The sequence below is a fragment of the Ascaphus truei genome, chromosome 5, assembly GCF_040206685.1.
Source record: "Ascaphus truei isolate aAscTru1 chromosome 5, aAscTru1.hap1, whole genome shotgun sequence".
Classification (NCBI taxonomy): domain Eukaryota; kingdom Metazoa; phylum Chordata; class Amphibia; order Anura; family Ascaphidae; genus Ascaphus; species Ascaphus truei.
In genome coordinates, this window is record NC_134487.1 from 88,943,355 (window position 1) to 88,958,006 (window position 14,652).

Sequence of the window (14,652 nt, forward strand, 5' to 3'; positions counted from 1 at the left end):
ACACACTCAATCACAACCAACACACACTGCAGTCTATATATATGTATATGTATATATATATATATATATATATATATATATATACATATATACATATATATATGTGTGTGTGTGTGTGTATATATATACACACACACACACAAACATATACACGCACACACTCACACACACACATACATATATACACACACACACACACACACACACACACACACACATATAGGCAATACGATACCGTGTATGAGACGAATATCAAGAGGCAGCACTCCAATGGATGGTCAAAAAAAGCTTTGTATTGTGTATTGTTAAGACATCATAACCAACGTTTCGGTCATACATGCGGGGCCTTTCTCAAGGTGATTTACCTGACGGAGTGCCTACTGTTCTCGTTTATTTGCTATATATATATATATATATATATATATATATATATATATATATATATATAGCAAATAAACGAGAACAGTAGGCACTCCGTCAGGTAAATCACCTTGAGAAAGGCCCCGCATGTATGACCGAAACGTTGGTTATGATGTATATATTTATATATATATAGGCAATACAATACCGTTTGAAGAGTGCTGCCTCTGATATTCGTCTTCAAACGGTATCGTATTGCCTATTTTATAACATACAGGATTTGCACCCACATTGTTTCAACCAGACGGAGTGCCTATTGTTCTGCACCATCTACTATATGTGTGTGTGTGTGCGTGTGTATGTATATATATCTATATCTATATCTATATATATATATATATAAATATATATATATATATATATGTGTGTGTGTGTGTGTGTGTGTGTGTGTGTGTGTGTATATGTGTATATGTGTATATATATGTGTGTGCGTGTGTGTGTGTGTGTGTGTGTGTGTGTGTATATACATACACACACACACACACATATATACATATACACACACATATACATATATATACATATATACACACACACACACACACACACACATATATATACTTATACACACACACACATATATATATACATACATATACACACACACACTCCTATACTTATACACATATACATATACACACACACAAACATATATACACACACAAACATATATACACACACAAACATATATATACACACACACACACACACCTGGTGGGAGGGAGTAACTAAGCCTGCTCATGTCCCCCCATGTGCTGCTGAAAATGGGCGGGTAACAGACAGGAGGAGGAGGGCTGGTCTGTGTGCAGGGAAGGCCCCGCAGCAAGGCCCCGCCTCCTCTGACACAAACAGAGCAGGGAAGCAGCCTCAGCACGGAGCTTCTGGCTGCCCGTGCACAACTCTGCCCGCCCCCAGGTTTCCCCGCACGCAGCCTGCGCCCCCCCTACATAATCTTGCACCCCCCCCGTTTGCGCACCACTGAGCTAGGGAGAGAAAGACTGCATATGCTGCTGTGCTGTGTGAGGAGAAGAGTGGAGGTGCTGCTGGAGCTTGGACCAGAAGAGATATTTAAAGTTAACAGTTTTAAAATTGGCAGTTTTTTTATTTCAAATTCTCAGCACGCTCACCCTGCATCTCTGAAAGGTGAATTGGCAAGTTAACAAAGATTCTAACCAATCAGAGAGCAGGGATTTCAATAATGCCTGCAATTTTACAGCTTTAGCCTATAATGACCAGTAATGCCTCTTACTATAATAGGTTAAATAATAGCAGTAATCACCCCACTCTTCTGAACCTCCTTTCTGCACACCCCCACTCCTTCAGACCTCCTCCCGCCCATCTGCCACTCACTCTCAATTTTTCTGGGTCTCCTGCCCACTCTCTCCTGCACATCATAACTCAATACCACCCACCCTCTACTCCTCCAGACTGCTGACAGTTTTCCTTCCCACACACATCTCCACCAGACGTCCTTCCTGCTCACACCAGTGACCTTCCATCAGATGCATAAGATGTATAATTAACAAATAGTAACCTTTACCTTTCTTACTGTATGTACTCTGTAATGACTGTAAATGTGTCCATAATGAAATTGAAATGATTGCTAATGGATTATGAATATGAATCGGTGTGTTCATTTTCAGCATTTAGTACTGTGTTATGGCTTTTGGACAGATACCCTGATCTTATAAAAGCAAGTTAAGGCCACTTCATATTATTATTTTTTCCCATACCAACATTAAAACAGATGGCATATTCCAGATACAGTATTTGAAGCACTAAGAGGTCTATTTACTAAAGTCCACCGTCTGCAAAGCTGGGGGGAAAACCCCATGAAATTAAAAGCACTGTTTATCAAAGACAAGAAATTCCATTTATAATCAATGGGAGTTCTAATGTAGATACTGTACACGTTATGCCATTCGTTTGTACTTGTTTTCCCCAGTGTAGCAGCTGGGAGACTTTTGTAAATAACCCCCAAGTCTACTGATTTTCATTCTCAATATAGAACCCTAAATCCTTGATCTCTTTATGTGTTTCTCTGTTCAAGGATTTCCGGTCTCTGTACTGGAGATGGGCGGGACTGGCACAGTGTACCATGTCTAGCCAATTTATTAACCCAGACATTATGTAATTGAATCTCTACCCATCTGTGTACTCAATGACATGTAGTGAAGGCAATATACTTACCCAAAAATTAAGAATAAGTACTGCAGCTCACATTTTTATTTTAGGGTTTTTGTAACTGCATTCAAATATTTTCAATTATTTACTCAGCTTGACTTAAAGACAGATTTCAAGTTCGGAACATAACGTCTGTTGATGTTTTAGGTAACTTAACATTATGAGACCTGATTTAATGGAACTTTAAGCACCTGATCCTTAGTAGTGCTCTTGTTGTCACGGGAGACCAGGTAATTACACATTTATACAGTGATCATATCACTGAGCAAAACCAAGAAGTAAATCAAATTGTCATTTATTCCATTGAAACAGACGTACACACAGTGGATTACAATAAACATGAGAAAAAAACACAATTACTTGGGAATTGGGGTTGAATAAACTATACTTTCCTAGGTGTATGGTCTTATCAATCCAAAACTTACCCTAAAAAGTCTTGGAACTGAAATCACCCTGCTGTTCCAAACAACACCGCTCCCCTCACTCTCCAAAGGGCTTGAGTTCACTTGCTGCTTAGAATCTTAGAAAACTTTGAGAACCTTAGAGAAAACTTAGAAAACTGAAAATCTGAGTTGCGCAGCGGTTTATAATACCTCTAGTGTTTCATTCCCAAATTACTATTGACCAATCAAAAAGCCTGAGAAATTTCTCAGCAGCTAATCAGAGCAGGGCTGGTAGGACGCACAAGGTTACCTGGAAATCTGAATGAACCAAGGGGCATGGGAAATCCCTCCATGCCACCCATGGTGACAGGCCCCGGACAGTCTGGGGGGGCCAAATGGAATTTAACAGGGCGTCCATTTATCTGAGGATGTGGATAATTTAATCCTACCCTCCTGTCCAAATGGTCTTCACACCTTGGACATCCTTTGGATATTTTTGGGGTGGCCAGCAACTATGGGCCCCGTCTTCCTAGACACAATGTGACAACCCTTTTTCTGCAAAACCCTTGAAACTCATAGCCTGGGAACCTCCACTGGTTAGCACTCCTGGAAAGGTAAAACACACACAAATTCTTTATGGTTGCACAATCACATACATTTTATGTACAACCAATGGGTCCAAAAGCTGACACTCTAAACCCACAAATATAGTTCAGATGTAACCAGCTGGGTATAATACCTTTATTGATGGCCTGGTTACCCCCTCACTGTACCACAAATGTACAGTAAACAAGGCTCTTGCACAGCACTCATACCCTGTGCTTGCTGTAAGACAACTATTCACTGCTCTTTCTGGATGTAAAGTTTTTGTAAAACTTGACTTTGCCCAGGCATATCAATAGATGCATAGACTATCATAACCCACTGGGCCTTCCAAGAAAAGTGTCTTCAATTTGGAATTTCTGTTGCACTAGGAATTTTTCAGTGGTTCAAAGAAACTCTGCTCAATAGTATTCCATTTGTTGCACCATCTTTTGAAAAAGTTCTAATAATGAGACTGAGCATATATTAACAGCGCTACTTTAGTTCTGTTCCACTTTGAGGCATCATGCATACTGTACGAGTCAAGAACGAAACATTTAAGATAAGAGTGTTATCTTCTTGAGCTATCACATTGATGCATCTTGAATGCACTCAACAGAAGACAAGGTAAAGTCAACCCATGATACTCCTGAACCAAAAGCCAAATAGGAAATTCACAAAGTGAAACTATGCACAGATTAATAAAGAAGCCCTCATTGTTATAGCTGAAATAAAATTCACAATGATATCTATGGACATGTCTTTAAAATTCATACTGATCACAATTTAAATATACTGTACTCTTTAAACCCAAACCAACACCTCCAGATACAGTACTGTATGCCAACTAGAATGCAATGATGGCGTGGGTTCACATGCTAAGTGAATATGGCTCGGGTGGAAAATTGTTTATAAAATGTAGGAGCCAGATGTTTGTTGAGCAGAGGGTGGGTGATGGGAGGTGTGATGGGAGGCAAAGTGTTGAGCAGGGTCAGTGAATTCAAGGGATTTGTTGAGCAGGGCAGTGTTTAGGTGATATGGGAGGTTGTTGATTGATGGAGGGGAAGGATGTTTAGGGGATTTGTTGAGCATCAGGAAGGAGTTTCTTAGGGGCAAGATAAAGAGAGACACAGTGACAGAGACACAAAGGGGTTTAAGAGTAATCCTGGGGTGGGAAAGGTATTAAGAGAGGCAGTCCCTGGGTGGAGACAGGGTTAAGAGGCAGTCCCAGGGTGGGGAAGTGGTTAATATAGGCAGACCCAGAAGGAGATAGAAAGTGAGGTGGCCCAGAATTTTAGACATAGAACATTTTGTAAATGAGTGCAGCACATGACAAGCTATTGGACATAACCAACCAAAAGTACTAATGTTTATATGGGAAATTACTACAGTAAGAATCCTTGATCCTATTGCAATGGAAGAACATCCTGATAGTTGTGAACTCTTACTCAAAATGGCTCAAGTGATCTTTGTCTCATCACAAACATTTGCCACAACAATCACTGCTCTTTGACAGCTGTTCGCAACTCATGGGAATCCAACTGTCCCAGTGTGCTGATAATGGAAGTACTTTTACCTTTGAAAACTGCAAGAGTTTTGTAAAAAAAAAAAAAAAATGAGCTGTCACCATTTCTCCTTAATATTTTTAAGCTAGTTGACAAGCAAAACAGATGGTACAGACAACTAAAGTGGCTACAAGAATGATGAGTGTGTGTGAATGGCTGACCAGACTTGCCAGTTTCCTCCATGATCATGTCAAATCCCTTCCCAATTCCTAGAGTCAATCAAAGCTACTAATGGAGAGTCATCTCAAGACCTGCCTTGACTGACTCAACCCAGAGCTAACTACAACCTTAAAACAAAAGCTGGAGTAGGCACTGGACTTCTTTGTCATCATCATTCCTACATTTCTTCACTCGACAAGGTTTTGTATTTGCGAGAGACTGTAGAAAGAACCCACTTTTTTAGACCAACTCCATATTTACTGAGGTTGCAGGGCCTGTCTCCTATAGGGTGAAAACCACTGGCATCAACATGCTGACCAGCTGTAAAGATGCTCATCAACAAGTGACACCTCTGTAGAAGGGACTTTATGCGAGCCTTCTCTAGAGCCAACTCATAATGTTTCAGTTTCATCTCGGGATTCTCTAAAACCCTTCCTGCAGAAGAATATGATCATTAGGACTTGCCAGATCTAGAGTAACCTGGGCATGGTGGGCATGCTTATCAAACAGTGTATCTATAACTAACACATCACTTTAAATTAAAGCGTTCAAGATGTACAGGCTTTTACATAGCATAATATAAGTAATAAGAATGGGTTAATAATGAGGAAAAAGATGTTTTAGGCAGCGCACTGCCAAAAAGCAGGAGGAGGCTCAAGGGTTAAAAAATAGAAAACACCTTTAGTCCATAACAGGATCAAACAGGAAGACCCCCAAACATCTCCAACAGTACCACACCTACGCGTTTCGGGCTGTGTGCCCTTTATCAAGGTCCGAAACGCGTAGGTGTGGTACTGTTGGAGATGTTTGGGGGTCTTTCTGTTTCATTCTGTTATGGAATAAAGGTGTTTTCTATTTTTTAACCCTTGAGCCTCATCCTGCTTTTTGGCAGTGCGCTGCCTATTTCATCTTTTTCCTATGGTCAACTCTCTTGGTGGATTGCACGCCGTTCTACAAGAACATACCGCAATAGGACCGCACTGGTAAGAAGATACCACTAACCCAGAGTGTCTATGATGTCTGTATCTGTACAGTATATACTGTAGTTAACATTTTCAGCCTGGTGTCTGATTTGAGATCACACTTTAAATGAAGTACCTCCAGTTACAACCATTTGAGTAAATCAGGGGATGGCGTGTGAAGGCAGCCAGGCATTAAAAATAAAAATTAATACTCCAGTAAAAAATATACTACAACCCCAAGAATAGAAATATAACTACAAGACGTTGTACAAAGCCCCTGAAGTAAGCTACAAATTATGCATTTTAATAAACTATTCCTGTAATTTACAGTATCACAGAAATGAGGCCATTTCAGCTTTGGCAAACAATTTTAAAGCAAAATTATTCTTTGCACAGAGTGGCCTAAGGTAAAAATATTGTCTTATCAAATAGAAAACATGGTTTGATATAAGGACACACCAGGGAACACATGGTTAAAAATCATTGTCAGCTTCCCTTGATCTTGGATAATCCATTTTATTTCCACTTATCTGAGATTACAAACATTAGTGTTAGTTCTTCTGGAACAGGGACCCGCCAGCCTAATAAATGAGCAGTGAGCACACATATACTTACTCTTCAGAAATAATATATAAACATGTTCACAGGAGAAGGGTGGCTAAATATAAACTACAGATGTTTCCTCCTGTTCTCTCCTGCTAGCCTAAAATAATCTGTGGCTCTCACAGAAATGCTACAACATTTATATGATATTTCTGCAGCCAGACTAATGGCCCATCAGATTAACACAATGGGGGTCCTTGTAGTCCCATTCAAATAGTCCCTGCTGTGTTAATCCAATGGGCAATTAGTCTGACTGCAGAAATATCACTGAAATGTTGCAGCGTTCTGTGAGATAGCCACAGATTTTCCTAGGCTAGCAGGAGAAAACAGGAGGACACATCTGTACACTTATAATAATAATGTTCTTTGTAGCAAAGCTCTAAACTTCTAAATTGTACAAATCTAATTAGAATAGTGATTACAAAAAAAGTAGTTGTGGTATTAAAATGAAAAAAAAAGATAAATGTGGCACCTTAAATAATACTCTTAGTTCTGAAATTCAATACTATATGTGGTATTAAAAGCCTGAACTCGGGGAGTTGAGGGTGGGGGTGGACTGCTCCATGCCCAGAAAACTTTCTAGTTAAAGTTCTCACTTATTTACAGATTTACTAGAGCTTTTCGTTTCCCCATAAACCCTCAAGGGCCACCAACTGGTCAGGTTTGCAGGACATCCCTGCTTCAGCACAGGTGACTCAATCAGTGGCTCAGTCAATGAGTGAGCAACTGATTGAGCCACCTGTCGTGAAGCAGGGATGTCCTGAAACCTGTGTTGTAGTTGGTTGCCTGTGTGGACTGGTTTGCTACCCTTGCCCTGCACCATCTTCCATATCTTCTTTCTTTACTGGATATGGCTTTTTATCACATCTGAGTCTTTCCATATTGACAGAACATGAAAGAGTATTTCTTTAACAAGGTTTCTCAAATCATGTGAGTAGAATAATTGCTATACTTACAGAAAAGAGCTGACCTAGCCCGGATGGGCAGCAACAGCCATTGACCGGGGGGTGAAGCCCCCTGCCCCCCCCCCCCCACCACCTAGCCTGGTGGTCGCGAGAGCGATCAGGGTGGCAGTTGGGTCGGTTGGGTTTTAAATCAGGAGCCAAGGAGCAAGGAGCAAGCAACTGTCACTTGTTCCTTGGTGTTGCAGCGGTTTGGAGGGGGGGGAGGTAAGTGCTTGTCCCGCCAGAAGAGGCTCGGGGCTGGTAAAGCGGGGGGTTGAAGTAAGGGGGCAGATCACCGGGACATATTTCCGGGTGCCCCCTTTGCGTTGCACAGCTCTGAGCATTCTGGCGTGAACAGGTGGTACACTATCCCCAGTTGTGATTAATAAACAAGCCGTGGCCGTTTTACCTCCAAACTGTGTCCTCTCGTTAATTTGTATGTTTTATGTAGATGGGGTAATGGGAGAGAGGAGGGGGGGGGGGGAAGCTAGCGCCTCCTTGTTCATGCCTTTAAATTAAAAATAAACCCCATATAAAATCAGCCTAAACCACACAACCTAAAAAGGACCCAACAAACCCACAGTGGGTTGCTTCTTGCACCCTTCTATTTAATGTACAGTACTGTACTGTACTCCTGTTAATTCTTCATATTTTGCACATTTAAAAGCAAGACGTATGTTTTGTTAACAATGCCATTATAAAATGAAAATGCATACTTTCATTGATACAGCTGTGAAATTGAGCAATACATACTGTAGAAAATATAAAAAGTAATATACTTACAAATGTATTTTAGTTCAATTCGTCACACTGATGGATTTGAAATGCAAGTATGTTAATCTCAATACTTTCCGTCTGATCCTGAAAAATAATTTGATAAATATAATTTTTTTAAATCACAGTATTCATAAGCATCGGTTTTATCCTATCTTTTTCAAAAGATAACTCTTGAAATGTATTCATATTTTCTCTTGCACGTACACTGAATAAACCTTAACATTTTCCAGAATATACACACATCTTCAATGTATCTGAAAATTAGATTTTGAGTTTTTATATTTTTGAGAGGCAATCTTAGTGATGAATACATTAACCAAGGGATCAAGGACCTTATTTAGAAAAAAAGGATTATGTGCCTAGTTTCACAGACTATTTGTTAACTTGGCTGGTCACTCTGATTAGCTCCTAATCTAATATGTTGAAAAGTTGATAATGGATTCTCATTTTCATCTCCGCTTCATTTGGAGAATAGCCCAGTCATAAATTACATAGTTGAAGTAAAACATCTAACAGGTGCCGGAGAGAATAATGAATAAAATCATGAGCAATACATTTTGGATCAGATCAAAAAGATGCAATAAGGTTTCTCATTAAAATATACAGGGTAAATAGGTGTGTGAGTGAGCCTAATCGGACCATCTTGTGATACCGAAACAGATAAAGCTATTTGCAGACAGCGTTATAAAGCATTCGTTGCAACTACTTGCTGATTACTTACATACTGTGTTCTATATAACATGAATTTGAAGGGATAAGAAAAAGTACTGTGTATTAACAAAAAAGGCCACATTTTCATGTTGTCCTATTTCATTGTGTAAAACAACACATTTAATCATCCCTGTGACAATTCTCTAACACACCATGCCAGATAGGCAATTAAGAGGGCATTTATGTCTACAACAATTTAAACAATAATGTAATTGAAGTTATTAACGTCGACACATAATGTTTACCGACATAGCTGAAATGCATTATTTTTCTAACTATGCAGCGACTGCATGTAAGGCAAAAGAGAGACCTAAACTTATCACAACTATCCTTCTCAAAGCCAGGCACTAACTGTTATCTTTGGATTTATGCCACTCCTTTAATTTTCAGTATATATAAAAAATAATAGGAAGGCCCTGTAAGAAGTTAGAATGTACAACAGCTCAAAGGTGTGACCAGAAGACGCAAGCTCAGCCGATTTATAAGGCAGGACCCCAAAATTTCCACAATGGCTGCTATGGTACAGAATTTGCACATACTGTATACAATATATTAAACATACGTTTTAACATAGTATACATCACAGCGTTCAGAGTATTTTAATCGAAGTACAGAGATACCAGCATGTCGGAACCAAGGGGCCCAAGCCCTCGAAAACTGTTAGGTTGAACCATTTAGGCAAGCAGTTTTTCCATATATACTATGTGGCACACGTTACTGTTTATTTGATGTAGAGAGGGGGGCAGATTGTTTCCAATTCTTAGCAATATTGCACCTAGTGGCATTTACAATTTGGGAAATGATGTTGATTTCATGTTTATTTTGGTTGTCTATGGGTTTCCCTAATAATGTGTATTGTGGATCAGGGGGAATATTGACCTGCAAGATCCTATATATTAAGGCAAGCACTTCCTTCACTAGTAGTTGAATTTTAGGGAATTACCAGAATATGTACAGTATAGTCCCCATATCACTGTAGTCATGCCAGCACAATGGGGAGAAACCTGGGGGGGGAAAAGAATGTAACCTGGTAGGAGTCATGTACCATCTGTATATTAATTTGTAAATGTTCTCTTTGATCATGACACACGATAAGTTTTTGGAAGCGGCCTCCCATATATCTTTTCATATATCCAAGTGTAAATTGGTGTTTAGGTCTTTCTCTCGGGAGGTTATTATCTGCCGGGTGCCTAGTTAATTTTGAAGGGAGCCAGACTGTGGTATAACTTGGAGATAATCCCCTCTGTGAGGGATTGGTGTAAACATCAATTCTCGAATGAAGTAGGATCTTGGGATCGATCTAATTTGTAGGTATATTAAATATAGTGCCTGATCTGGAGGAATTTGAAAAATTCAGAGGAAGGTACAGTATGTGATGACTAGATTGTAATGAGGCAAAAGAGGGAACCTTCCCATGGATAAGAATATTGTTGAATCTTAAGAGTCCTTTTTGAGTCCAGGGATTTGTTTGTTGGTTACCTATATAGAAAGGAAGGGAGGGTTCCATACACAGAGGTTGCATGGGAGAAGGAGAGTTGGTTAACGTAAACCTGGATTTAAGAGAGTCCCAAAAATTACATGCAAAGGACATTACTGGGTTTTTATAGATCCCAGCTGGTGTAGATTTTTTGTTAAACCAAAGAAGATTCTTATTTCCAATTGGAGAGCAAATCAAATTTTCTAGCTCTACCCACCGCTTGTCAGACAGATTTGCATGCCAACTAATCAGTTGCCCTAACTGAGCCACTCTAATTTTTTTAATTCGGGAGAATCAGGCCTCCTAACTTGGGCTTGTAGAGAATATATTTGCAGACTCTGGGGCATCTATTTTGCTAAACAAATTTCAATATTTTCTTTTGTACATTGTCTAAATCTTTCTGGCAGATTTTAACCGGGAGGGTTTGAAAAAGATAGAGAAATCTAGGTAGAACATTCATTTTAATAGTTGCTATTTTCCCAAATCAAGAGCTTATACTGTATGTGGGTTCCAGGTGGCCAAGTCTTTTGTTATGTGATTGAGGAAAGGTTTATAATTTGTAATATATAATGTAGAGTAATCATTGGTTATTTGGACACCTAGATATTTAATATGGTTAGGATTCCATTTAAAATCAAATTAAGTTGTAGTAATTTTTAAATTTCTTTAGGGAGATTTATACTAAGGTCCAAGGATTTGGTATTATTAGTTTTGTATCCCGAGAGAGAACTAAATTCTGATAGTTGTGGAAATAATCCGGGAGTGAGGTGCGAGGTTTTGAACAGAAATGAGGTGCGGGGTTTTTAAACAGAAATACCAGTAATGTTTGGATTCATTCTTATCTGGCAGACTAATGGTTCTATGGCCAAGGCAAATCGTAAAGGAGACAATGGGCAACTTTGTCTGTTTTATTTAGCATCAGAAAAGGGTCAGATGAGATATTGTTGGCCTTCACTGTAACCGTTGGGGCAGAATATAACATATTTATAGTATTTAGAATTTTTCGTGTGAATACATATGTGAGAGCGTGGCCGTCAGGAACTGCCAATCTAGTCTATTGAATGCTTTTTCTGCATCTAATCAGAGCACAAGGGAGGGACATCCTGTTTGTTTTACCACATGTATAAGATGTACAATCCTTCTTGTATTGTCATGGGCTTGTCTGCCCAGAACAAAGCCAAATTGATCAGGATGGATTAGTTTAAGGAGAATATTGTTCATTCTTGTGGCCCAAATTTTAGCATATAGGTTTTAGATCTGTGTTTAAATGGGAAATCGGTCTTTAACTAGAGCATATCAGAGGGTCTTTTCTCTTTTTCAGGATTACAACTATGGTTGCTTGTAACATATCTCTAGGTGGAGAAAGGCCTAGGAACATTTAATTTAATATCTTTGCTAAATATGGAAGAAGTATTATAGAAATATTTTTGTAGTAAAGGTTAGAGAATTAATCTTGGCCAGGGGCGTTCCCATTATTCAGGGAATTGATTGCTTCCTGAATTTCAAGTGTCTCTATAGTTCTTTTCAAGGGTTATTATATTGTTTGGTTTAAGTGTGGGAGTTGGCATTCTGCTAAGAAGTTTAGAGTTTTCGTGCTCTCTTATTTTTAACCGAGTCACCCACCTGGCCAGGTAGATTGTATAGGGATGCGTAATATTCTCTAAATACTTTATAAATAATTTTAGGGTTAGGGCAAATGCGACCATTTTTGGTGTGTACATACTATGGATTTTGGTCTTCGTTTGTTTTTCTTTTATTCAACAGTATCTTGCTTTTTTCGTAATATTTCTGTTGGGTCCATCACATTGCTTTATCTGCATTTGTCACCAACAGAAGATTCTATTGGACTGTTACTGAGATTATTTCACTATAGTTTTTCCAGGAGGGATTTGTTTTGTGGATAGGTTCAATTGTCAAATTTTTTGTTCATATATTAATTTGTTTTGTTTTATCTTTTTTTTTTTTTTTCAAGAAGCTAGCGCAAACAGCCTACCTCTGCTCACCGATCTAAGTCCATCCCAAAGGGTAAAAGAGGACACCTCTGGGGAGTTATTTAGCTTGAAGTATTGGGTGGGCACTTCCTCCATTGATGGAGAGTTTGTGTATTTATCAATAAAGATTTGTTTAAAGACCACAATCTTGTTTTGTTTTTAGTTGTAATGCCCTCCCTCTCAGTTATAAGTGTAGAGCGATCTGACCAAGCAGAAGGGGCAATGGTTGCTGAGGAGATGTGGTCACTTATTTGTTGTTCGACAAAAATGTAGTCAATACATGAATAGCTATTACAGGGATGTGAGAAGAAATAAACTCTTTCACATTGGGAGGAATAAATCTCCAAGCATCAGGTATTTTGACATGGAGACAAATCCTTAAGTAGAGTCTGTCCTTTGTGGTGTTGTGGGGCTGGGGTATTTATCTAGATTTGGATTCATAATTGCATTTAAATCTCCAGCTAGGTTTAGGAGGCATTTCTAAACAGATTCTACAACATTTGTTGTAATTGGCCTTTTTCTATAATCAAGGGTTTTTTCCTAATAATAATCATCTGTCTGGACAATTTTTTTTTATTTTGACTATTAAGCCTGCAATTTAAATTAAGTGTAGCGGGGTACCCCCTGGCTACTATTCTACTCAATGGTCTGGCAGTAAACCCTGGTATTCACAGGATTGCTAGTAGTTGGTATGGGGTTTCCCCTTCACCATTGGTACTTCACTTTAGTGACAGCAGGGGGTGGTACATCCTGTTGTAGCTTTGACAGCGGGATGCCCACCTTCTGGCTGCACTTAAGGGTAGGACCTCCCTAAAGTTAGAGGTTGTTCCTTCCCTCTGAGGAAGGCAGGTCACACATCTGGGAGCCTGAGATTGGTACCTACCCACGTGCTCTTCCCTGCAGGGAGGAGTGAGTATGATTATACCTCTGCCTCGCTAGGGAGTTGGGGATGAGCTAGGATGGCTGCGGGTGCCCTTGGCCTGTAGTGACGGTACAGGGACCATCACCAGTGAGAGCTGATCTAAGGAGACTGTATCCGACAGAAGACTGCTGAGGAGCTGTTGAGTTACTGCAAAGTGTGTAGTAATAAACCGTTCCTGTTTGAAAAATACCGCCGGCCTGATGTGTGATCTAACTGAAGGGAGTGGTACAAGTTCTACCGTAGGAGATCATCTCCATACATCCCTGGAGCCTACGGCAGATGGCGGCGCTGCACTGCTAAGTATTATGTGGGGTATGGACACAAATAGCCTGCTCCTGTGTCCCGAAATCATCGCGGATGACTTAGCCCTCTTTTTACCAGCAGGTATACACCACACACACCTGTAATGGACCCTATCTGCGATTGGTGGGGGGAAAACACCGTTACATAAGAAATACCTATAGTTGTACCGTATTCTAGATACAAAATGCATGATTATTTTAGTTTCATTTAATAAGAGTCACACAGGCGGACTTAAAATAAATCTATCAAACAATGCAAACATATGTACTTTAGGTGTGTTCAAGTCAGATGTTATGAGGTAAGAACATGTGTCTAGAGTTGGGAGAATTATTCCCCCGAATTTGGATTCATTACAAAAATTGGATTTTTTTTTATATTTGCAAATTCATTGGAATGCAGAAAAAAAGTGACACATGTTTTTTTTCATTGGAATATTTGAATATTTTTTTTGTTACTTAATTTTTATTGCTCAATTTTTTCTGATGAATATTTGAATATTTTAAATGGGAGAAGGTTACATTTTTTTTCCAAAACAAATGGATTTTATATCTGAAATTAGAGATTATGAGAGGGTCTGCAGCAGCCACCCAATAATTGAGTACTCAAACATCTGCCAAAAAAGGATGAACATTTGAATTGTGAAGAATCCTAAAAAAAATGCAAAAAAAT

At 39.2% G+C, this 14,652-nt stretch overlaps 1 protein-coding gene across 2 annotated transcripts in view; it reads right to left on the minus strand.

Moving 5' to 3' along the window:
* Positions 1-14,652, minus strand: part of SYT1 (synaptotagmin 1) — a 905,119-nt gene that overhangs the window by 648,211 nt on the left and 242,256 nt on the right. For both annotated transcript variants that reach the window (XM_075600187.1, XM_075600188.1), the window contains exon 3: positions 8,586-8,663. The gene's annotated coding sequence lies outside the window, so the exon portion shown is untranslated. The remainder of the gene's footprint in view (positions 1-8,585; positions 8,664-14,652) is intronic.